This window comes from Sminthopsis crassicaudata, chromosome X (assembly GCF_048593235.1).
Source record: "Sminthopsis crassicaudata isolate SCR6 chromosome X, ASM4859323v1, whole genome shotgun sequence".
Taxonomy (NCBI): domain Eukaryota; kingdom Metazoa; phylum Chordata; class Mammalia; order Dasyuromorphia; family Dasyuridae; genus Sminthopsis; species Sminthopsis crassicaudata.
Genome location: NC_133623.1, coordinates 16,873,100 through 16,899,458, shown reverse-complemented (window position 1 = coordinate 16,899,458; position 26,359 = coordinate 16,873,100). Strand labels below are relative to the sequence as shown.

Here is a 26,359-nt window from a genome sequence, read left to right as displayed (position 1 = left end):
AGGGAACCAACTCACAGCTAATCAGAATACAGGGAGGCAGGCTGAAGCTGTCTATATTACACGCTTCTGGGATCAGAATCTTACCCTTTGAGCCACCTAGCGTGATCACGCGGCAGCGGCCTGTAGGCCAGATCTGGCTGAGGCGTCTTTGGGGCTTCTGAGGAGAGTACTGAGTTTAGCCTAGTACATAGAATATTTTCCCAGTGGGTTGATAACTCATCTTGCCAAAGGGAAGGGAGAGCTAGGTTTTGAAATGTTTGAGGGATGGCTTAAAGACTCGGCACCTTGATCTCTAATGGCCGCCTGCCCAATCACCACCTCCTTAGAATTATAGTCTGCGCAAAATCACCACTTCCTCGGGACTGTGACTTTCCCCGGCAGGATTCGACCTTTCCCAGCAGAATGGCAGGATTATCGCCTTCCTGGCAGAATTACTGCCTTCCCGGCAAGATCGCCACTTAGAGACTGTGACTTTCCCCGAAGTGATTACGGCCTTCCCGGCAAAATGGCAGGATTAAGGCTTTCCCCTGGCAGGATGGCAGGATTACTTCCTTCCACCCCACGATGGCAGGATTACGACCTTCCCCTGGCAAAATGGCAGAATTACTGCCTTCTTGGCAAAATCACCACTTCCTCGGGACTGCGACTTTCCCGGAGTGTTTATGGCCTTCCCCCGGTAGCATGGCAGCATTACCACTTGCCCCCAGAATGGTAGGATTATGGCTTTCCCAGTGGGGTGGCAGGATTACGGCCTTTCCCCGTTCCCGGCAGAATTACTGCCTTCCCGGATGGCCACTTCCTCGGGACTGACACTTTCTGGGAAGGATTACGGCCTTCCCACCCCACCCCGCCCCCCCTCCTGCAGGATGGCAGGATTACAGTCTTCCCACCCCACCCCGCCCCCCCTCCTGCAGGATGGCAGGATTACAGTCTTCCCACCCCACCCCGCCCCCCCTCCTGCAGGATGGCAGGATTACAGTCTTCCCACCCCACCCCGCCCCCCCTCCTGCAGGATGGCAGGATTACAGTCTTCCCACCCCACCCCGCCCCCCCTCCTGCAGGATGGCAGGATTACCGTCTTCCCACCCAACCCCGCCCCCCCCCTCCTGCAGGATGGCAGGATTACAGTCTTCCCACCCCAGAATGTTGAGATAATGGCTTTCCCCTGGCATAATGGCGGGATTGCGGCCTTCTCGGCAAAATCGCTACCCTCCAAAAGATGGTGGCCTTCCCGCAGGATTAAGATCTTACCGGTGGGATAATGGCTTTTCTGGCAGGATTGCTTTCCCAGGAGCCCAGGACAGCGAGTTTTCGGGTTCCCAGGATCACTTCGAGGACTCCCAGTTCATTCTGTGCACACATTATTCCACAGGCGCACGAGCTCCTGGTCAAGTGTTTCTGCACCAGCAGGCTGCTCGAGAGAGCCTCCGCATGGCACAACCCAGAGGGTCTTTGCTGCTTGTCTCCGCCCTCAGACGCAGTCTGGGGGAGATTCTCACCAACCACAAGCTCCAAGGGCTCGCGTTGCTTGCAAATTTTTGCACCCTGCTCCTCAGCTCTTTTGGAATGACCCACTTGCCTGTGACCCCTCAAATGCAAGGACTGACTTTTGCATTCTAACACTTGAAAAGCACAAAGAACATTAAGGCAAAGGGTCTTTGCAAATGCTCCCGATGTACTGCAAAGACCAGAAGGGAAGGGCGCCTGGCAGACATATCCAACTAGATTGAAAATCCCCCTCTGAAAAAATAGAATGACTCACCTTTCATGGGTCAGGGAAAATAGGAACAGCCTTTTTTTTTTTTTTTTTTTTTTTTTTTTTTTTTTTTTGAACAGCCCTTCTTACAGGAGACAAAATAGAACATACTTCTGCTTAACTTTCACACAGTAATATTTACTTCAAAGACTTTGATAATCAACCATATACAAACTTGCAGTTGCATAGATTATTTCATATGAGCAAGTGGAAGATTGCTGAGTTAGTTATCAGAGGACCAGGGTTCCAATTTGAACTTGTCCACTTAGGATGAGCACAGTCTCGGTCGAGACACTTCAGACGGGCACTCGGGTTCTCATCCTGAAAATGAGCAGGTTGCACTAGACCGCTTCTGAGTAGCCATTCTCCCCTAAATCTCTATCACTGATCCCTTTTTACCAATGAGTAGTGGAAACATGCTAATGCCGAAGAGGTTTGCCCAGGGCTCCACAGATCTGCAAGACCACATGTGTGCTATGAGATTAGCTTCTTGTTGGCAAATCTAGAAGCATCCTGCCCCACAACAGCATGGAATCGTTTCACAGCAATCTTTTCACAGGAATTGAATTTCAAGAGTCAACAATATTTGGGAATTCTCTGAATTATTAGAAGTACCTTCCAAGAGGGATCCTAAAATCACAGAGTATCATTTACACAAACCCGATTTGTCTTTTCAAATCACATCCAATTTACAGGATTCACCAAATTCTAAAACACCACCTAATGTCCCCTGTAAGACTAAGTTCAAGTGTCTCACCATATCTGACTTTCTATATTGTTGTGATCCCTCCTCCTGATTTTTCTCCTTCCCACTTGCTCAAAGGCTTTGTCTCTAGAAAAACAGCACAAAACTATGACAGAAGTTAGATGAGGAGCAAAATATCGTTTAAGCCCATGTGGAGAGAAATTGCCCTAGGAAATCTGAGTTTGAAAAACTTTGGGTTTTGCAGTTCAAAGAGAGTAATGTTGCATTCTGATATGATGAAAAGGATATCCTCAGTAAAATAGACTATTTCAATGAAATACTTAGTACATTAACTCTGGGACCTGGGTTTCTTAGAATGTTTCCTGAAAGAGGTTCCCAAACTTGAAAACACACACACACACAGAGAGATAAAAAAAACTAACTCTGGCATTTTAATAGCTGATTGGTGTTATTTAATTGATTATGGCATGTAAGTCAGTTTAACAAAAAACAAAACAAACTAACCAAATGGCATGCAAATGATAGCCCCACATCAATATTATGATTTATTATGAGGCTTTCTTATTAGGAAAAGACTGCTTAAGCAGGCTCTCTCACCAAATACATCTACTCATCCTACTTTGCATCAAAATGCTATTAGTAAATTCATTAATTGGGAGGGGTTTCTTATTATATTGTGGAGGATAAGAAAGGATTTTGAAGGACACAGGGCTGAGCAGTGGAAAGTTACTGACCTTAAGACTCAATTGGAATTCCCATTCTGGCATTTAGTTGTGTAACTCTGGGCAAGTCACATAAAGTTGGGGTGCCGCAAGCAGTGTCCTAATGGGGTAAAATCTACTCTACTGAGGAAAGGAAAGAGGGAGAAAGGATTACCTGCCTATTAAGCCCTAGATAGAAATTTGAAAGTGAAACCATATTTCATTCCAAATTGATTATAGTTATCTGTTTTTAATTTGTAATTTAAAATGAATTGTGAAAAGGTGACCTCATGTTTTACTGAGAACAGAGTTTATTTGCAAATTTTCTCACATTCTTCTTTTTCTTGGCTCTGCCATTTATTTACCTCTATGTACTTGGGGAAAGTCCATAACTTCTCTGGACCTCAGTCTTCTCAATTATAAGAGGAAGAATCTGGGAGGCCTCACATGGCCCCAAAGTAATAATACTATAAGTTCTATCCCCAACATACAACAATCCTAGTACTGTCAATATCCATTTGTTGTTATTTAATCAATAATTATCCTCCTTTTGAATAATATTCCTAGAATTTAAATTACACAAAGTAAATAAAGACACATCTATTTTTAAAACTTCCCTGAATCTCAAGATTAACTGGAATGTAATTGTTTTGCTACTAATTTTATTAAATTGTCTATTCCATTCTCTGCCTGGCAGATTTTGAAAACAACTCTCTAACCACTATCTTGAACAGGTCTGGATTTTAAAAAACCAGAAGCAGTTTCACTGTCTGTACATTTCACAACTTACTTCTGAAAAAGGAAAACAATAACCAGTTGTATGCCTCATTAGAAAACAAAATCAAGGATTTAATTCATCTCTAGAGCTGCTTAAATGGAAAAGTGCAGTGTGTTAACTGTTTAATTAAAAACACAAGCCTAGTTCATTGTTTTTCAAAAGAATGATGTGTATCTTGACTTGGAAGATGCTTGGGAGATTAGATGCATTCTAACCTATACCTACTTTAGAAGTGGTAATTGTCAAGACCTTTCTCTGGAAAGTTGTTACTGAGTCTATAATTTTTTGGTTCTCATTTATTTTCTTCTATTGTTCAGTCTTCATCAAGCTTGATGGAGGGAAAAGACAGTATTTCTAGTTAGTACCCCCATATATGCCAGTCTTTACAAAATTCTTATTGTCAGGTAAAAATATTTTATTTTCTCCCAACTATATGAAAAGACAATTTTAACATTCTTTTTTTTTTAATTGAGTTCCAAATTTTCTCTCTCCCTTTCTCATCTCTCCTTTACCTGAGACAATCTGATATAGGTTATACAAGTTCAATCAGGAAAAAGATATTAGTGTATTAGTCATGTTTTAAAAGAAGTCACAAAACTGAAAGGGGAAACACACACACACACACACACACACACACACACACACACACACCAGAAAATGAAAAAATAATGTGATCTGTATTCAGACTCTATCATTTCTCTCTCCTGGAGACAGTATTTTTATATATAAGTACGCTGGAACTTTCTTATTGTACTACAGAAAAAAAGTCATTCACAGCTGATCATCAGATAGATCTCATGGTTCTGCTCACTTCTCTCAGCATCAGTTCATAGAAGGGTTTCCAGATTTCTCAGAATCTGCCTGCTCATCATTTCTCATAGCATAATAATGTCCCACTCTTATTTGATTATTCATTTACCACAACTTATTTCAGCCATTCCCCAAATGATGGGCATACTCTCAATTTCTAATTTTTGCTGCCATAAATGTTTTTGTACAAATAGGAACTTGCTGCTCCCCCTCTTTTTATCACTTTAAATATAGATCTAGTAATGCTATAGCTGGATCAAAGGTTATGCACAGTTTTCTCTACTCAATAGTGACTTAAAGCATTTTTATATGACTGCAAATAGCTTCAATATCTTTTTTTTGTGTGTGTAACAATCTCATTCTTGCTTTATTTATTGACATTGGGAAGAATTTTCAAGCTCTCTCAATGGCCCTATGTATGAAATGGGTTTCTGTAGGTAATTGAACAATAAAGTCCACAGCAAATCTACAAGCTGCTTTCTATCCAACTGCAGGTTAACACACTGGAGACTTAAGGGAGAAGCAAAAAAGCCTGGCTTTGGTAATAAGAAATTTCTTTTAAAAAAAATTATACAGTGAATTGAAATAGGAACAGATGAATTAAAATACTCCCCACAAAAAGTCTACATTATGCTGGAGGAAAAAAAAAGTCAGTACCATATGACCAAAATTTTTTATTTAACTAAATCTCTATTTCATGCATAAACCTGATGATTTTCCCCAGTTTATTGGACTTAGGCAATTTAAAAAATAAAACAAAAGGAAAAACACAAGCAGCCTTGTACAGAACAGTGAAATGCCAAGGATAAGGGTCGTCTACAGTTTTACTGTAAGATAAATATACATACATATATATATATAAATATAAATATAAATATATATATATATATATATATATATATATATATATATACATATACACACACACACAAGGATGAGGGTCGTCTACAGTTTTACTGTAAGATAAATATATATATTTAAAGGCCTCCCTCCTTTTGGCTACATCAACTATGACTTCAGGTTATTAAATACAGACTAATTTTTAAAACCACTTCTTTATTTCTCCACAATCCTCAATGCTGTCATCATTGACCTGGGACCACTTTTCCTGAATTACATCACTAATGTCATCTTTAAAGTCTCCCTGAATGATGACTTCATCCTCTCCTGTAAACTGAGGCACCACAGGAGAATTTCTGAGCATAAAACCTTTGTGCTTCTTTAAGGTCAATCTCAAAAGTTGCAAGGTCACACACTCTTGTTATGTGTTTCTTCTTTGCTCTGGGAATTTTGGGTATCATGAACTTTTGTGAACCGGCTTCTTTTGTTGTTGTTGTTTTATTTGACCCTTCCACCTCTCTTTTGCTTTTTCTGCTCCTCCTCTTCTCTTGCCGTTCCTTGACCTTCCCCAATTCCAGGTTCTTGTTTGGGTGAATTTTCTACAGTGAGTTTTGCAAACTCATTTGGAAAATTTTGCTCTAGCCACTGTCTACATTTAGCAACATCAGGCATATATTCACAGTCCTCTGTTGGTAAAGAACAGACTCCACAGTACAGGACCGGAAGTGAGTAATCCATGTCTAGCTTGGTGTTGCTCTTCGGGTCTCCTTTGCAGTCTGGGGCAATGGACTCAGAAAAGTCTGCAGCCAACTCACAAATCTGTGCGATCGTACAGCCCCCACTGCCTCCGGTCACAGAAGCGACACATGCAGCTCCCCAGCCCGGCCCAGACCCCGCAGCCCCCGCAGCCCTGCTCACTCCTAGCTTCGATATCTTTAACTGAAAACTGTGCGTATCTTTTGGCCATTTACCAATTGGGGAGTGGCTTGTGTTCTTATAAATTGGACTTAAATCTTTATATATTTGAGAAAGAAGGCCTTTGACAGAGACAGGTGCTGTACAAGTTTTTCATAGCATTCTGCTTTTTTCTAATCTTGGGTGCTTTGGTTTTGTTTGTGCAAACCCTTTTTAATTTAATATTAATCAGAATTGTACATTTTACATCTAGTAATACTTTCCATCTGCTGTTTGATGATAAATTCTTCTCTTCTCCATAGATCTAACAGGTAAATTATTCCCTGCTCTTCTAATTTGCTTATGGTATCACTCTTTACATTTTAATCATATACCCATTTTGAATTTACTTTGGTATATGGTATAAGGTGCTAGTCTATGGCTAATTTCTGTCATATTGTTTTCCGGTTTTCCCAGAAGTTGTTCTCATTTCTATTCTCACAGCATCTTATGAGATTAGTATTTCTGATAGTGAAAATACTATAAACGGACAATGTCTTCTTTATACCAAGAAGAGTATTTGCCAAGATATAGGTGGAGTGAGAAAAGAATTCATGATTTTGACAGTGATGAGCCTTATTTCTAAGGTTTAAAAAATTATAACAGTTATCTAGTTGTGACAGTTTTGAAAACTTCTTCCACAATATGCTTTACATAAAAGTTATTTATGAACTAGTTTATTGACTATCCTACTTCTTCCCACTGAAGGACATGATAATTTGATATTTGAGGGGAGAAAAAAGGGGAACAAAAGCAAAAGAAAAGAGAAATCTAGAAAAATTAGAGAAAATAACTCTCCTACTCTACTCTGAATTTCTGAACTCTGTCGCTGCCATTTATATTCCCAAAGTCAATGGTAAATCTTTCACCTTGGTTGCCAGTTAGGAACAAAATAAAATATGGAAGTAACAGTCTACTTAGAAATATGATGCTTAATTTGTATTGTGGGTGAGTTTATTTTATATCCATCTATTTTACTCTAGGGCAGCTAATTGGTGCAGTGGATAAAGCATTGGGTTTGGAGTCAGGAAGACCTCAGTTCAAACACAGCCTCAGACCCTTACATAGTTGTGGGACCCTGGGCAAGTCATTTAGCCTTGTGTACCTCAGTTTACTCATCTGTCAAATGAGCTTAAAGAGGAAATGGCAAACCACTCCAATATCTTTTTATAAGAAAAACTTAAATGGGGCCCAGAAGAGTTAGATAGGATTGAAATGAATAAATACTAACAACTTTGCTATCGTTGAAATGACACTTCAATCTCTAGCATCCTGGAACTTGATGATATCATCCACAAAACCCAAGCATTTTGCTTCCTCTCTATTTTTGCTCATTCCCTCAATTTTTTCTTGTTTTGCCACCTTAGGAAGTAGTTTAAAAACTATATAAAATAATAGTGGTCACTCTAGGCATCCGTACTTTTTTTTTTTTTTTTTTTTTTTGCCCAGGGAATTGGAGTTAAATGACTTGCCTAGACTCACACCTTAGGAAGTGAAGTGTCTGAGGTCATATTTGAACTCAGGTCCTCCTGAGATTAGAGCAGCAGCTCTAACCAACTAACTGACTTTTTTGTCCAGGCAATTGGAGATCACACAGTTAGGAAGGATGAAGTGTCTAAGGCCAGATTTGAACTCAGGTCCTCGTGACTTCAGGGCTGATGCTCTAACCACTGCGCCACCTAGCTGCCCTTTTTTTTTTGTCCTGAGTCAATTGGGGTTGAGTGACTTGCTGCAGTATCAGTCAGCTAGGAAGTGTAAAATGTCTGAGGCAAAATTCGAACTCAGGTCCTCCTGAAGTTAGAGCTACTGCTCTAACCACTGTACCAAACAACTGCCTTTTTTTTTTTTAACTTACTTATCTTACTAAAGTTTCCAGAATTCTCAATTACATTTATTAACTATTGGTTCCTTGATAGTATATAGCATATTAAAGAAACGTTCAGTATTCCTTTGTTTTCTTTTAAGAGAAATGTGTATTTGATGCATTTATTCACTTTGTTCTTAAGTCAGCTCCTACTCTTCATGTACCCAATTGTTTTTTTGGCTAACCTACTGGAATGAATTGCCATTTCCTTTTCTAGTTCATTTTCCAGATTAAAAAAAATTGAAGCAAACACTGTTAAGTATCTTGCTTAGGGTCACACAGCTAAGTATCTGAGGTTGGATTTAAACCCAGGGAGATAAATATTTCTGATTCCAGGACCAGTATTTTATCTACTTCACCACCTGGCTGCCCCATATTTATTGCTGCAATCACATAATTTTTTTTCTCTTATTAATGTACTTAATTATATTTATAGCTTTCCTACTACTGAACCAATCTTGCAATGAGATAACAAATTCAACCTGGTCATGGTGTTTAATTGCTTAAATATGTTCTTGAAGTCTCTTAGCTAATATTTTACATGATGATAGGCACCTATGTGAACAGGAAATAGAGCACTAGAATTGGGACAAGAAGATCTGAGTTCCAATGCTGACTAGCTATGTGATTCTGGGCATATCACCTAACCTTTCAGCCTCAGTTTCTTCTGTATGGAGAAAAATAGCATCTAGCTCATAAGATTACTGAGGCAAAACCTTAAATGCTATATAATCACTATCATTAATATGTTTACATTGATATTCAACATTTTCTCTGTTTTGACACTACTTATTTTAGGGATCATTTAGATACATTTATATCACAAAAGGAATTTGGTAGGGTATAGTTTCTTATTTTAACAAGGTTTATATAAATGTTGGGGCAAACTGCTCTTTGAATGTTTGCTGTGATTTAACTATAAATCTATCTTGTCCTTTTTTCCTTTGGAAATTCATTTATCACTTTTTTGATTTCCTTTTCTGAAATTGGGCTACTCTAATTCTCTACTTCTTATTCTCTTAATCTATATTTTTTAGATTTTTGCAAATCTGTATCTATTCCATTAAAATTGTTGGCTTTGGTTATAATCAGATGAAATCAAAAGAGACTTTTCCCTTATTCTTCATTATTTCTTACAAATTTTCCTTTTTTTTTCTTTTTGATACTTGCAGAAAAAGATTAGGTAATAATATTGTTAGTCTATCTTTTAGTTTGTCTAATATTTCCTAGTTTTATATAACAATTCAATAAAGTCTTATTTTTATTTTGTGCTCTAGTTATAACAAAGCCGGAAAGTTTTTATTTGTGTTTTTTTTTAAATACAGCATCCAATTTAACACATACTTTAACATATTTAATATGTATTGGACTACCTGCCATCTTGGGGAGGGGATGGGGGGAAGGAGGGGAAAAGTTGGAACAGATTTTGCAAAAGTCAATGTTGAAAAATTACCCATGCATATGTTTTATATATAAAAAAGCTATAATAATAATAAAACAAATAGATAAAAAGTACAGTATTCAATCTTTCTCTTTGGTCATAGTTTTCAAGCACTTTAATGATTCCTAGATTACCTCTCTCAGATCTTTTTTTGCTGGTCAGTAGACATTTGGCATTTTCTTTTATTTTTCAGTGTTTTCACTTTAAATATTTCTTGTAATCTCAGAAAGTCATTGATTTCTGTTTTCAATCTAATTTTCAGGATGAAGTTTAGAGAAGATTTAACACTTTTTCTACTAAGACATTAAGTTTCCTTCTTTTTCCCATCACTCTCATTTCATTTCCAGTTACATTTGTTAGTTTCTCAGTTCATTTCTGTCAGGTATTTACATAATACCTGTGGCCAGACCGTTTTTCTTCTCTGAGATTTTGCTTGTGATTGTTGTGTAGTGCCTTTTCAAAGGCACAGTGTAGTACAATGGAAAAGAGCTATGGATTTGAAGCAGAGCATAGGGGGTTCAAATCAAATGATCTATCTGTATGACCTTGGCCAAATCATTTAACCACTACAGACCTCAATTGCTTCATCTATAAAATAAGAAAGTTGGATTGAATGATCTCCATATTCCTTTACAACACAATACCCATAATCTTATAAGATAAAGTGTCAAAGTTGGGTAAAAGAAGTTGGGTAAGCATTTATTAAGCACCTACTATATCCCAGGCACTGTGCTAAGTACTTTATAAATATTCTTTCATTTGATTCTCACAACAAACCTATTCTTGATATCTCAATTTTACATTCAAGGAAATAAAAGGCAGTCAGGAGTTAAGCTATTTGCTGAGGATCACACAATTGCTAGTCAGTATTTGAGGCTGTTTGAGCTCCAGTTTTTCTGACTCCAGGCCTAATGGTTTATCCACTTTTCCACCTCACTGAAAGGATCAGTTTTACTATAATGCAGTGGTATCAAACTCAAAGAAAAACAGGTTTGAGCCACATATTGACTCAGAAAACTGCAAATTAACTATCTATGTCTTATTTATTTTATCTATGTTTTCCATTGTCTGTTATTTTATTTTTATTGATTTTGTTAAATATTTCTCAATTATATTTTAATCTGGCCCAGACCAAATTTAAGACTTTTGAAGGCACTAGTTATAAGCTGCGAGTTTCATGTATCTGTAGAGTTCATGGAAGCAAACAATACACAAGATGCCTGGAAAGGTTGTCTGGAGTCATACTGTGAAGGTCTTTCAAATGCTAAACAAAGGCATTTCTTATCTGAAAAGCAAGAGGAAGCCAGTGAAGCTTCTTGAGGAGAGAAGTGACAGGTTTTGCTTTTGGAAGATGTTGATTTTGGAATTTCTGTGGAGGAAAGATTATTGAGAGAAAGAGCTTGGCAGCTGAGAGTCCCATGAGAAGACGGAAACAGTCCAGCTGAGAGGTGACAAGAGCCTGAAATACAACGGTTCCCTGTGAGTAGAGGGAACTGAATATGCAAGAGACACTAGAGATTTGAAAACTGGATGTGGAGCACAGGGGGCTGGCGAAAGATAAGAGTTGATAATGATATTGAGACTGCAAACCTGGTGCCTACAAGTATGGTAGTATCTCTCTTAGAAAGATCGAGTTAAGATTTAAGTGGAAAGAAAATGAATTTTGTTTTAGACACTGATTTTGAGATACCCACAAAACACTCCATTAGAGAAGCTTAGGCACAGAGGCAAAATCATTTTGGAAATAATCTACATACAATCTCTATGTTACTGTCTGTCTCACACATATACACATGCAACCTGGCACTCACACAGTTGATTTAGGTGAGTTTCCTCCTTGATGATATTTTACCCCAAAACATCATCAAATAATATTACCAGAGCACACTGACAGCTGATGGATGGTGCAAAGACATGGAGAATAAACTTAATGCATGAGTCAAAGAGTAGATAATCTCCAGATAGACATTTCAAAACTGAATATAATTCCGAATTCTCTCTCTCCCTTGTTAGCATTATTTTAGGATTTCAAAAATATTTTTCATTTTACATAGCTGATTTCTTTCCCCCCAAATTCATGATTCCTTAAGCATTATTATAGAAAATAACAATATAGGCAATAATTACATTATAATCATTCATAATTAGTATAAGCGTTAATTTTACAATTACGCAAAGGATTAATGATTTTGTCAGTGTGAGGAAACCTCTTCTACCAATGCATATCACAACCCATTTGTGACTCACATAAACAGATGAGACTTCATTTGTAAAGTGCTTGGCATATTGTGTGGTACACAACAGGCACTATATAAATGTTAGTTATCATCATCATCATCATCATTTCAGAGCTGAAAGGGATTGCAGAGGCCAGTTGGTCCAATTTATACTAGAAATAGGGACCCTACCTCAACATGTCCAATAAGTAGTCTTCCAGCCTTGGCATGGAAAACTCTAAGAAGGAGGGTATCATTCCCAAAGTCATACGCTGAATTTTTAGACAGCTCTAATTGTTAGGAAATTTTCTCCTGATGTCAAGTCTAAATTTACTTTCTTTTCAACTTGCACATACTTTTCTGAGTTTTGTATTCTGGGGGCAAAAAAAGTTTTCTCTTCTTCCAGTTAAATATTCCTTCAACGGGCACTCATACATTATGTATTTAAGGTGCTTCACTATCCTGAATGCTTCCATATTCTGTGCATATTTTTGAAATTTAAGTTTATGATTTTTCTGTACATTCATAATAGTTTCTTGGGATAACATAGTTTTCTCTATCTGAATTTTTCTTCTTTGTGTTTTCATAGTTGATTTCCACTTGTAGAATCTTTGTTGATGGAATCTACTTTTCCTTTTTATGAACTTATCATTGTATATTTGAAATCTGCTCTCCTAAAATCTATGGTTTATGCCAGGCTATGTCCAGCTTTCCTTTTCTCTATCATATACTCTAAGAGAGATTGACTGCTCCCCCTCCAAGCTTTCCATTTTTCCATCTAAGAAACTAGTTTTTCTCTGTTGGGAAAAAATCAGATCTAGCACAAAATAAGACTCCCTTATTTGTCCCTTTATCTTTTTAAAGACTGAATTATCATTAAGCAAGGGAAAATGTTGTGAGTTGCTCTGCATTAAGCAGAGAGACAATTCTTGTGAGTACTGGGACAACTGAGTTTCACTATTGTTACTATATTCATTCATTTAACAGTAAATGAAACAGCAAGCACTCTTTCAGCACCTCCCATGCCTCAGTTTCCTCGTCAGTAAAATGAGAAGGAAAGGGCCGGCCACTTTGTGAAGAAAACTCCAAATGGATTACAGAGACATGACTAAAAAAACAACTAAATGACAAAATGAAGGAAAAATTACCCCTATGTTACCTTGAATTCCATCTTTCAGTATTCCTCTTCCATTTCAATTTTGGAAAATCAGAAGTTTTAGGGTATTTTCCTTTATGTATATCAAAAACCCACCTCTTAGCAATTCTATCAATCTCATTGCATTGTTTCTAGTACTATCTATCCTTAAAGTCAAGAAGAAAAAGGCTTGTCATCCCTCTGGCACATACTACATGATTATATAGTCTGTATTGATTTGACTTTTTCTCATGACACCTCTTCAAATGATTAAAAGTAACATCATATCCATCCCCAATTTTTCTCCAGAAAAAAAAAAAAAAACTTTCCTAGGAACTTTTTTGTTTCCTTCATAAAAAAAAATCATCATGTATTTCCTGAGGGTCTACTATGCGACCAGCAGAAGGTAGATTCCAGACATTTACATTAATCTTAGACCTCTCATATGATCTTGAACATCTTGTTAGAGAAAATTGATCAATGAAAACATAGTTAAAATACTGAAGTCAATGAAGAAATATAATTCTTCTCAGTTACATGTTAAACAATTTTAAACATTTATTTTTAAAACTTTGAGTTACAGATTCTCTCCCTTCTTCCCTCTCTCCACCTTTCCCATTAAGAAGGCACATATGAAACATTTTTTATAAAAGTCACATTATGAAAGAAAACATAGATTTCCCCCAAAAAATATTTTCAAGAAAAATAAAGTTAAAAAAGAGTATGCTTCAATTTGTATTCAGACCCAGTTTTTTTTTCTCTGGGTATAGATCGTATTTTTCATTCTAAGTCCTTCAGAGTAATCATGGATCATTGTATTGATTTCTGCTAATCTTCATATACATGTTGCTTTACTCTCAAGGAGGAGCCTAAGACTCCTCGAGGTTAAATGATTCACCCTCGGGCACACAGCTAGCACACATCAGAAACAAAGCTTGAACTCAAGTTTTGCTTACTCCAAAGACAATCAATTGTGCCACCCTGTCAATCTCTGTGAGCTTATAGATACATGTATATATATTTACATGAGATAGAACCTACATTGTTAGCTCTATCATTGTAAATGGAAGGGAAACTGTTCTCTCTGGGCCACAAAAAGTAGGGGATTTGTCCTTTTTAAACCCTTTCTTAGTTCACAGAGATTCTTGTAACTCAGTGATAAATGACATTTAGCAAACACTAGTATCTGTTTTTGGCCTAGACTGTAAAAAGTAACTGAACTATTCACTCTTTTTGTTGTTGTTTGCTTGCATTATGTTTTCTTTCTCATTTTCTTTCTTTTGGATCTAAACTTCCTTGTGTAGCATGACATTTGTGGAAAATACCTATAGAGAAATTGCACATATTTAACTTATATTGGATCACTTGGTGACAGAAGGAGGGGATGGGGAGAAGGGGGGAAAAAGTAGAACACAGGGTTTTGTAGGAGTGAATGTCAAAATGTATCCATGTATATATTTTGGAAATAAAAAGCTTTAATTAAAAAAAAATTAACTGAACTCGACCTGGAGGCCCAGATGTGATAAGGGAAAAGGCAAGTGAACACAAAGAAATGACAAAATACAATAAGCATTTCTCAACTTCCATACAGGATCTACAGACTTTTACTTCCAAAATACTTTGTACCAACATTATAATTGACTTCATTATATTTGAAAATTGCTGCTGCAAGTCAGACTGGCTGACTACACAGCTCCTATCATCAGAAAATAATACTAGAAAAAGCTAATTGCTGAATGAAATTTTTAACTGCAATTTATTTCCATAGAGTGTATTTATGTGTTCAACACTAAAAACGACTGCAATGAATTTGATTGGAAAAATGTCACAAAAGTCCAAAGCTGCCTAGTCCCAAGTTTAAAAACAAGGCATAGTGACATGTAGACAAATTCTATATTTAAAAGTGCCCATATTTCCTATAAGGTAGTTTCTAAACAAAAAAAATCTTCACTTGTTGGGTAAAAGGATGGAGTAGCCCAAAGCATAGAGCACTGGATTTGGAAATCAAGAAAATCTCAGTTGAAATCTAACCCTAAACATTCAATAGCTGTATGACCCTGGTCAAGACACTAAATCTCTCAGCATCAGTTTCCTTATCCTTAAAATGGTGTTGAGAATAGTACCCAACTCATAGATTTATTTGTAGGAATCAAATAAGAGAAACTAAGTGAAGAGCTTTGCAAACACAAAAGTGCTAAATTAATTATTATTATTGTCATTATTTTAATATTTTATTTTAATAATTTAATAAAAATAATAGAATTGTTATTTTAGTAGTAATGACAAGAGCAAGAACAAGGAATATTATGAAGCATTTGACTGGCATAATGAAAATAGCACTGGATCTGGAGTCAGGAAAATCTGAGTTCAAATCCAGTCTGAGATATTTACTGTCTGTGTAACCCTAGGCAAGTCATTTAACCTCAGTCTGCTTCCATTTCCTCATATGTAAAATATAAATAATAATAGAACCTACATTACAGGGTTGATGTAAGAGCAAATGAAATGAATAATTTTCAAAATTCAGCACATTGACTGGCTCATAGTAAGTGCTATATAAATGAAAGCTATTATTATTAATATTTTATTGCAAATTTCAAATGATTTAGTAACTTACAGATTCAAAGTCAGAAGCCTGAATTCCTAGGCTATTTATGAAAAATAAAAATCAATTTCAGAGAAAAAGAAGCATGACTTAATGGGTAGTGAGCTGGTTTTGAAAAGGACTATCTAGATTCAAATCCTGTCTGAAACACAGGTTGTGTGGTCCTGGGAAAGTCATTTACTCTCTTATAACTATAGGTAACTGTAAGTTACAGTGAAGTTACTGACTTGTGCTAAAAGAGTGTTATTATGTCTAGGAGTTTTCTTTTTTACTCTTTTTCTTTTCTTTTCTTTTTAACATCCATTTTGAAAAAAAAATTTTTGAGTTCCCAGTCATGAAGTCAGCAGGACCTGAGTTCAAATCTTGTCTCAGACACTTAACCCTTCCTGGCTGTGTGACCCTGAGCAAGTCACTTAACCCCAATTGCCTCAGCAAAACAAGTAAATAAATAAATAAAAAGGGAAGCTAGTATGTGCAGTGGTTAGAACACCATCCCTTAAGTCAGGAGGACCTGAGTTCAAATCTGTCCTCAGATACTTAACACTTTCTAGCTGTGTGACCCTGGGCAAGTCACTTAACCCCAATTGCCTCAGGAAAAATAAATAAATAAATAAACAAAATAAGATAAAATAAAAATTTGAGTTCTAACTTCTCTCTTTGCAGTCCCTTCGCTATTCATTGAGAAGGCAAGAAGTATAACACCCATTACACATGGGAAGTCAAGCAAAATATAGTTGTACATTAACCATGTTAGGGGTGAAAAGAAGCAAAAAACATAAAGTGAGAAACAATGTGCTTCAGTGGTAATTCTAAGTTCATCAGTTCTCTTTCTGGAGGTGAATAGCATTTCTTATCATTAGTTCTTTGGATTTGTCTTGGGTCATCTGTATTGATCACGGTAGCAAAGTCTTTTGCAATGGATAATCATTATAAGATCGTTGTTGCTATAACCCGTGTTTTTCTGGTTTTCCTCTCTTTAGTTTACACCACTTAATATAATTCAAGATTTTTGTGAAACCATCCCCTTCAGCATCATTTATCCTACAACCATATTCTTATCAAAACAATATGCCATAACTTTTCCAGTCATTTTCTGACTAATGGACATCCCCATTATTTCTAATTATTTAACACTAAAACTAAAGCTACTAAAATATTTATGTACATAGAGAGTTTTTTTCCCATTTTTTTATTACTTTAGGACACATATCTGATAGTGACAGTTCTAGGTCAAAGAGTATGCATAATTTTATTTTCCTTTGGGTGTAGTTCCAGATTGTGTTCCAGAATGATTGTACCTCTTCACAGCTCCACCAATAATATATTATATGTGCCTATTTTTCTACATCCCTTCTAGATTTGACATTTTCTTTTTCTTTCACGTCAGCCAATCTAACAGGCATGAGGTGAGTTATTTTGATTTGTATTGCTCTAATAATTATGATTTAGAGCATTTTTTACAAGAGCATTCGTCTGAAAACTGCCAGTTCATATTCTCTGGCCATTAATTGGGGGATGGTTCATATTTTTACAGATTTGGGGGGGAAGCTAAGTGGTAGAGTAGATAGAATACCAGGTCTAGAGTCAGAAAGACCTGAGTTAAAATTTCATCCCACATACTTAGTAGTTGTGTGATTCTGGACAAGTTACTTAAACTTCAGTGTCTCACCTGTAAAATAAGCTGGAAAGGTAAATAGCAAACAATTCTAGTATCTTTGCCAAGAAAACCCTAAATAGGGTCATGGAGAATTGGACACAACTGAAGAACACTAAAAAACTCTAAAAAGAAATAAAAGTTTTAGTTAAATAAAATTTTAAATTAGATTTGGCTCAATTTCCTTTATATTTGGAAATAGACTATCAGAAAAACTTGCTGAAACAAGTTTTGCCCATATTGACCTATTTTCTTTGCAATTTTAACTGCATTGGTTTCTGAGAATTTTCCTTACCTATGACATCCCAGGTCCAGACTTTATCCATATCCCAATGACTGTCCTTCAGTGTCCATTTGAAGCTATCAGAGAGTTATTTTTTTTTTCAGGCACATAGCTTTTTTATTTATAATTTGTTTTTTTTAATCAATTTCTCACAGTATTTTATTGCTTTTTCCTGGTATTTTTAATAGTTTTTATTTACCAGATATATGCATGGGTAATTTTACAACATTGACAATTGCCAAACCTTTTGTTCTAATTTTTCCCCTTCTTCCCCCCCTCCCCTAGATGGCAGGTAGTCCAATACATGTTAAATTTGTTAAAGTATAAATTAAATACAATATATGTATACATGTCCATACAGTTGTTTTGCTGCACAAGAAGAATCGGACTTTGAAATAGTGTACAATTAGCCTGTGAAGGAAATTAAAAATGCAGGTGGACAAAAATAGAGGGATTGGGAATTCTGTGTAGTGCTTCATAGTCATCTCCCAGAGTTCTTTCACTGGGTGTAACTGGTTGAGTTCATTACTGCTCTATTGGAACTAATTTGGTTCATCTCAGTGTTGGAGAGGGCCACGTCCATCAGAATTGATCATCATACAGTATTGTTGTTGAAGTATATAATGATCGTCCTGATCCTGCTCATTTCACTCAGCATCAGTTCATGTAAGTGTCTCCAGGTCTCTCTGAAATCCTCCTGCTGGTCATGTCTTACAGAGCAATAATATTCCATCATATTCATAGACCACAATTTATTCAGCCATTCTCCAATTGATGGGCATTCGCTCAGTTTCCAGTTTCTGACCACTACAAAGAGGGCTGCCACAAACATTTTGGCACATACAGGTCCCTTTCCCTTCTTTAAGATCTCTTTAGGATATAAGCCCAGTAGCACTGCTGGATCAAAGGGTATGCACAGTTTGATAACTCTTTGAACATAGTTCCAAATGGCTCTCCAGAATGGCTGGATGTATTCATAATTCCACCAACAATATATCAGTGTCCCTGTTTTCCAACATCCCCTCCAACATTTGTCATTATCTTTCCCTGTCATTCTAGCCAATCTGACAGGTGTGTAGTGGCATCTCAGAGTTGTGCTAATTGGCATTTCTTGCTACCAGAGAGTTCTAATTGTCACAGCCATATAACCCTAGCATTTCAACTGTGTTTTGCACATCAGACCAGAAAAAGAAACATTCTATGCAATGGAGAAAGTGTTTGATGTATCACCTCTGGAAAATGTATGTGCAATGGGGAGCAGCAAGTAAAAAAGACAATCTAATTTAGTAGAATTGTGGATGGATTAATAACTCTAGCAAAAAATTACACCTTTTCTCTAGAGTTCCAAAATTTAGAGGTCATTTAACAGACCCTTCCTTCCTTCAGCAGGACAACAAAATGGGTTTAGCATCTAATTAGTAAGAATAATTGCTTAAAAGAGAAAACTACCAAATGACCACTTTTATTTCTCTTCCCCATTATCCCTTGGCAATTGCCTCTTTGGTAGTTCTGCTCCTTTTATGTCTAAATAATTCCCAACCCCACCAAGATCTCTGTGTCTTACTCAGGTATATTTCAAGGTGTCAGGATTATTCATTATGAACAATATTTTGGTTATAAATTTTATTTATTGTCTAGGAAACAGGCTAAACCAGAAATTGTTTGCCATGCCAGAGTTTCCGAGAGGTTCTTCTCCAAACCTGAAGACATTTCCATTTCTGCCTCTGTAGAGCAAATGGATTGCTTTGCTTTTTTTTTTCTTGCTTTAGAACTGCCCCTCCGATTAAAATAGCTGTCAATGTTTTTGAGTATACAAATTTTCTTGTCCTCAGATTCATCAGTTCATCTTCTAATTATGAAGTTTAGTATTCACACTATGAGGAAAATATCTTTGGAGGTACATACAAAATCAATCCTTTCTTTACTTTGCTGTCAAATCCATTACCAATATATCTAGACATTTGACATCTCTCTCTTTTTCTGTTATCTCCAAGTGGCCTTCATTTTGCCCACTTTCAATAAGTGCCCCTCATTACAAAAGGAATGGGAAACCATTGATTCTAAACAAAATTCCAAATTATTTTTTTTAATTTTCCCCTACTACCTATTGCTTTGAGACTGTATCCTGTGGATTATACCTTAAGAATCCTAAATTTTCTAATTCGAAGGTAAAATAAATACCAAATTTGAGCTTCAACACTATTCTTGCTTTATTAGCAGTTTAAACAAACAAGTATTTCAAGCATTTTTGTTTCTTCTGGGTTTGTAATCTTACTACTGGAATCCCTTAGGTTTTCTAATCAAAATAATTTGAGCTATAAACAAACAGAGAAGGGTCTGCAAGCTCCACAACTGGACCGAATATCTTGAATGACAATACTGCATTGTTCTATTATGTGAATTGCTTGTGTAAGGTGTGCATGATGCTGACATGGATAACATATATCCAGATGAGTTGTCTAAATGGATCTCTGGGAGAGGCATTAATAAGTGAATTTTGATCACTTGAATCTTGCTCACCCCTCTCTAAGAGAAAGGGCCATGCTCTTCTCCATGATAGAAGAGTACCAGACGAGAATTATTTGTCTGCCTCCCTAAGTATATTGCTGGTCTAGGAGAAATTTTATTTTGCTTTTATTTTTGCTCTGTTTTATTTTTAAATTTCAAACTAGTTTGCCTGGCCGTGATCCATTAAATTGGAAAAGATACCCTAATTTTATGTCCATAGAAATGACTTCTACCTATTAAATACTATTTTATTTATTTATTATGATTAGTTTATTAAATACTAAATTTAAATACTAAAAAATTAAATACTAAATATTATTTACACAAAAGACTATCACAAATAGTGAATCATGACTAACCAATCCAAGAAATCAGAAAATGAACAGAAATTGGAGAAGTTACACTGTTTAGAATATGCCAGAAAATAGAATAAATGAGCATTTCTACTGGAAATGATATATCTGAGAGACAGAGACAGAGAGACACACACAGAGAGGCAGAGACAGAGATAGAGAGGGTGGGAGGGAGAGAGGGAGGACTCAAGCCCACACTATATCCTCACTGGAAAAATATTCTAAAATCTCTAGGGAGAAAAGCTAGAAATCAGAGACATGTTGAGAAACCAGCTCATTCCTACAAGTCTGCCTTCCAAATAATATCATGAACAGATTCGAGAACTATATATATTCTCCCTTAAGGCAGGAATGAAGAGCAATGAGTCCCTTTCCAAAGCTATCACACAGGCTTGCAGCACTGAGTCATCACTTTCTCTACCAATATGGAGAGCCTCATGCAAATGGTCCAGGCTTGAAACTAGAGTTATACTTGAAAAACCATGGCATAATAAAAGAATAGGAACACTGACTTATTCTGCATATGCATATCACATCATAGAATTAGTAGTATCTTCTACAAAGCTGTACAGTGTCTATCATAAATAGCATCACTATTCATCATGAAGCAAAGTTTTGTTGATAATGTTATTACCAACAATGGTAAGTACAACCTAGACAGATAAGAGTTCAAGTAAAGAAAAACAAACAAACAAAAAACCCAGAAAATTCCTTCTGTTTTTAGTACTCAACTATAAATCATTCAAAATCTGGCAATTCACTGGGGATTATGTTATATGTCAAGAGTTCAATAAATTCCCCACAAAAAAAATATAAAGCCTGCAGGAAGGAATTTGTCAACTAGTGTAAGCACGAAAAAGGTGTGAATTTGTTACAAAAATATATTTAGTTTATTTTGAATTTATTTTAAAAACAGTATCAGTTCAAATGTGGATTTGTTTAAAGTCATTTTATAGAGTACATGAAATCAACATTTTACACGCTACCTTGCTTAATCATATGACAACAGAAATAATGTGAATATTTAGGAAAGCCAATAAAGAGAAAATAATGAAAGATGAAGGACTAACTTATTTGGGCCACCCATTTTTTTAGCCTGTATATTATTTTCAATGGTTTTATTCTTATAAAGAAGTTAAATTTCTTTTAAACATTCAGATAAGAAATTTAATTGAGTGCAGCAAGCATATATAATTGTCTATTGTGAGTCACCTCAGGATTAGACTGAGGTAATCAATAAACTTCTTAGTGCTACATGTACAATCAATAATAAATATGTGTACATATATAGAATGTTAAGATATTTTATCCTCAGCAATACAATTTTTGAATGAAAAAAAAAAAACTCCTTGCATTATGTAACTTATATCAGGCATATTATGTATTAGTTCTAATAATAATAAATGATTACCACTAAAGATTAAGAAGTATTATAACAAAGGTATGGAATTATTAATATCTGAGTTCAAATCATTTAAAATCACTTCTGGCACATATTGGTTGAGAAACCATGGTAAAGACATCTTATCTCTCAATGTTTCAAGAAACTCTCAGACTAGAATTTAATTTTGAGTTGCCAGTATGCATTGGTGAAAGGAATTTCCATACCAGGAGTTTCATCAACAAAGAAGTTGTGGGTTTGGTAATTTTTTTAAAGTAGGAAGGAAGAAAAGGAAGAAATATAATTTCCTTGTCATAGCAACCATAATGTTAGCAAACTGGAAATTCAAAAGAAGTGAAATAAATATCATCAGTTTTCAATTAAAGCATTTAAAATATTATTTAATCATTAAGAATATATTTTCTGGCCTGGAGAGACTTCCATGATCTGATGCTGAGTGACATGAGATCGTTGTATACTTCAACAACAACACTATATGATGATCAATTCTGATGGACGTGGCCATTTTCAAGGATGAGATGAACCAGATCAGTTCCAATAGAGCAGTAATGAATTGAACCAGCTACACCCAGCCAAAGAACTCTGGGAGATGACTATGATATGAATATAGAATTCCCAATACCCCTATTTTTGTCCGCCTGCATTTTGGATTTCCTTCACAGGTTAATTGTACACTATATCATTCTTTTTGTACAGCAAAATAACTGTATGGACATGTATACAATATTGTATTTAACATATACTTTAACATATTTAACATGTATTAGTCTACCTGCCATCTGGGGGAGGGGGTGGGGGGAAGGAGGGGAAAATTGGAACAAAAGGTTTTGCAATTGTCGGTGCTGAAAATATATCTGGTAAATAAAAAGCTATAATAATAAAAAGAATATATTTTCTCTCACTCCCAAAAACCTGTCTATGGAGGTAACAAGTCCGTAATAAATATGTGTAGCCTTGTAACAAATATATGTAGCCAAGAAAAACAAATTTACACATTGGCTGTATTTTTAAAATGTATGTCTTGTTATGAATCTTGAGTCCATCACCTCACTAGCTGAAGGTAAGTAGCATTATTGATCATAAATCCTCTTATACTGTGGTTGATTATAACATTAATCATCCCTCTTAAGTGTTCCATAATTGTTTTTCTTTCTAGAATTGTTATTAAGTAAGTAGTTTTAGTTTCACTTCACACTGGATAAGTTCCTTCAGATCTTTGCAGGTTTCTCTGAACCCATCCCTTTCATTAATTATTACTGTACAAGAGTACTCTTCCCATATCATAACTTATATATTAGTCATTCTTCAGTTGATGGACACCACTATAATTTCCAGTTCTTTGCTGCTATGGAAAGAAAGGCTATCCATGTTTTTGTAATATACCTCTCTTCTTTCTTTGATCTCTCTGGAAGAGTGGTGTCAGCCTCAAATATAACCAAACATATATTGACTAAGGAAACCACAAATTAACATCTAAATTGCACTGTATTTTCATTTATTTTGTAAAACATTTTCCAATTATATTTTAATTTGGTTCAAACGGTATTTGGGAGTTGGACTGCTCTGAAATCTAGGCCTAAATAAAAGTATTACAATTCTCTTTTAAAGGGCTGCTAATATATGGTCATATTCTTTTACCATATCTGTTTTAAGAAAATTTCTGGATTATATGTGTGTGTTTGTATGTGTGTGTATATATATATATGTATATATATATATATACACACATATATATGTATATATATGTGTGTGTATATATATGTATATATATACATATATTTGTAAATATATAAATCCCCATATATATTGAATGTCACATTTTTTCATACTTAATAGTTTTTCTTCTTTTAATAACTGCATTGATTTTGTTCCTGAACAATAAGTATAATATTAATAATAATAATTGACATTGGCAACACTCTTTACAAATATTATTTTATTTGATTCTTATAACTTACTTCCTTTAGGGCAGATGCTACTATTATCTCCATTTTACAGATGAGGAAACTGAGTCTAAAATATTATGTGATTTACTCAGTGTCACACAGCTACTTAAAAGTCTAAGGTAGGATCTGGATTTAGTTCTTCTTGATTTTAGCTCCTCTAAGTACTATACCAGAAGTATTAAATTCTCAACCAGAGGACTTCAAGGGATCTGGAAAATTCTTAAATGCCTCAGGAATAAGATTAAAATGTAATTGGGACATATATATATATGTATATATATGTATGTATATATATATATATATATATATATATATATATATATACAAATATATATAATATATATACATATATATATATAAAGAAATAAAATAGAATATAGCAGAGATAATTTTAATTTGTCATTTTCTAAGTTAATATATAGCTAGTAAGGATCTGTTTCTCTTTGAGTGTGACATCCACTACTATACTATACTACCCTAGTTATCTCAAAAACATAAGATGATGATTATTATTTTTGGTTCATAGTGGTTTAAGTACTCCTGATAAGGAAAATCCCTCTATAAAGAACTTGTAGTCTTAGAGAGTTGCCTCAGGAATTTAGATGCTAAGTGACATTCCCAGAGTCACACAACTAGTATGTCTTGGAAATAAAACTTGAATTCTGGTCTTTCTGATTTACTCTGTCTACTAGGTTGTGCTTTCTTTTTCTTATAAAATTTTATGGAATAAAAAATGTCATTTCAATTTATTTTTTGATTAGGAATGCAATTGTAAAAGATACTCTTTTTTACTATATTATGATGTATGGTATAAGATGCTGCTCAAAAACTATTACTTTTCCAAAATGCTTTCTAATTTTTCTAGCAGGTAGCAAATAGGGAATTCTTTCCTAAGTAGTAGAGGTCCTTGAATTTATTGAACACTGATTATTAGCTTGACTTCCTCTCACCCAGATTTATCTAGATTGTACCACTGATTTACTCCTTTAATTTTGTCAGCACGTGTTAATAATTACTGCTTGATAATTGGCTGTAGGCCTTTATGCTTGAAGAGGACCAAAATGATATCACAATGCTGAGGTCAAGATAAAGTGTGTTCAAACTGTGGCTGATCAGACCAATATGAGTTTGGAAGGTTCTATCACAGGTGTAAGTTAAAATGATATAATGGTATGGGTGATGTCTTTTGGCACACACATAAATTGGATTTATGTGAGGCAGAGCTGCACAAATTCATCAGCCTCCCTACCTGGTCTAGAGACATCAACGTCCAAAAGTAAGAGAAAAGTCAAGATGACTTGAGATGTCCTGGGAAGCAGTGAATGACTTTGGAATCTTCAATGACTGAGCAAGCTCTAAGTGCACCACAGAACCTATTTCAGCCACATTGGCTACTAGAACAAATTTCTCATCCACCTATTCTGTCAGGGGAAATCTTCATATGCTAGAGCTCCTTAAACATCCATATTTTCCCTTTGTTATATATATGGAAGAATATTTAAGAAGTCTCATATATGCGCTCTCAATGATTCTTTGCTTATGGGGTCCAATGAAGAGAATATAATCTCTGATCTTGACAGTTTCAAAGGGTTGGGAAAGCAAGCCACAGGAATCTGGGAGACTTATTCCAAGTCAAGTATTGAAGCCAGCACAGAATAGATGTCTTAAGGAGCAAGAAGTGTTCTTAAGGAAGAATATTAGGCTCCCTATTCAGAAAAAAAGCTAAGATACAAGGAGTCCTCAAATGAAGATGCTGGTTTTAGATATAAATTTTGTGAGGTCAGCATAGGAAAGGAGATAAATTGGGCTTATTCTCTTCCAGAGAATAAGGTGGTATAGGGGAGAGTATGCCCTGAACATGGTAAGAGAAATATCTGTATGTTTGTTCTGGCTAGTTTTTGAAGTAAATATACATTTGTATAAGCAAATCAATATGAAATGTTTAAATGGAACTAGGATGTTAGTCACTTAGCCTTTATCAATGTAAGAAATGTGGACTCCCGTCAGTGGCAATAGAGAAAAGGCTGCCCCAAAGAACTCTGGAACTTAGAGTGCAGAGATTTAGACTGCTTGGTCTTGAGAGAGAGAACTTCAATAACAAAATCTTTTTCAATTTATTTTACAAGGGTAATTTTGCCAAGCCTCAGCTTTCTCATCTAAATATGGGGATCATATTTAAAATAAGCATCTTACAGTACTGGTATAAGAAAAGTGCTTTGTAAACCTTAAAATACTATAAAAACTAAAATGACTGTGATTTGGTAAAGAATTAGTGCATTATTAGGGAGATAATATACTTTAATGCCGAGTGGTTGGATTTTGGATTTTTACTATCTTGCTATATATTCTTGGACAAATCACTGTGGCAACCATTATCATTTACCTTGTGATTGGTAAGAATATCTAT

General features: G+C 35.4%; 1 pseudogene; it reads right to left on the bottom strand.

The window, feature by feature from the left end:
- Nucleotides 1-5,793: 5,793 nt before the first annotated feature.
- LOC141548997 (density-regulated protein pseudogene) overlaps nt 5,794-26,359 on the bottom strand; it is a 31,896-nt pseudogene continuing 11,330 nt past the window's right edge.